Here is an 824-nt window from a genome sequence, read left to right on the forward strand (position 1 = left end):
TATCGAAACCCGGTTTCTAGCGTTGTAAGTCCGCAGACATATCGTTGTTCCATTGGGGAGCACATGGAATAGAACCAGTAAAATACTTAAGCTATCTTTCATTAGTTTTCTCCTTCGCCTAGTTGCACACATAATTAAAATGTCAGTTTCTTTTGTTTAAAAGATAATGTTGCGTCATCGAGATCACGTGACTATTCTCACGCCCTCTACTTTCTAGAATAATCCTGTACTTTGGTGAATGCTCTAACGTCTACTAGATATAGGGTAGCCTGGTATATAAAAGAGGGTGACAACGTGAGGGTAATGTAATGTGTGTGAGTAGATAGTGAGTAATTGAACTGCAGTCAGAAGTATTGTTGACGTTCGTTGATATAGCGTTTGTTTTAGCGCGATTGTTGAAAATAAGTGTATCGTAAAGTTATATTCAGAAAGAATAAACCAGTTTTATTAAGTAAGGACTTGTGTCGCTAAACTTTCGTCGGAACGAAGTTACGGAAAATTAATTAACAAACGGAAACGTAACAAATTGGTGTCAGAAGTGGGATGGAAAAAAATGGAAACGAGAGGCGGAAAATCAAACTACAGCTTAGCAGACTTGATGGCAGCAATACAAGAACAGCAAAAGAAACAAGAGAGACAACAGCAGTTGCAAGAAAACCTGCAACAATGGCAGCTCCAACAACAAAATAAACAAGAAAAGAAACAAGGAGAACGAGAAATTAAACAAGAAGAGAGATTACAACAGTTGTTGGAGAAAAAAAGAAAAGAAACAAGAAGAGAGATTACAGCAGTGGTTAGAAAAAAAAGAAAAGAAACAAGAAGAG

Source organism: Limulus polyphemus, unplaced genomic scaffold (assembly GCF_000517525.1).
Source record: "Limulus polyphemus unplaced genomic scaffold, Limulus_polyphemus-2.1.2 Scaffold5283, whole genome shotgun sequence".
Taxonomy (NCBI): Eukaryota; Metazoa; Arthropoda; class Merostomata; order Xiphosura; family Limulidae; genus Limulus; species Limulus polyphemus.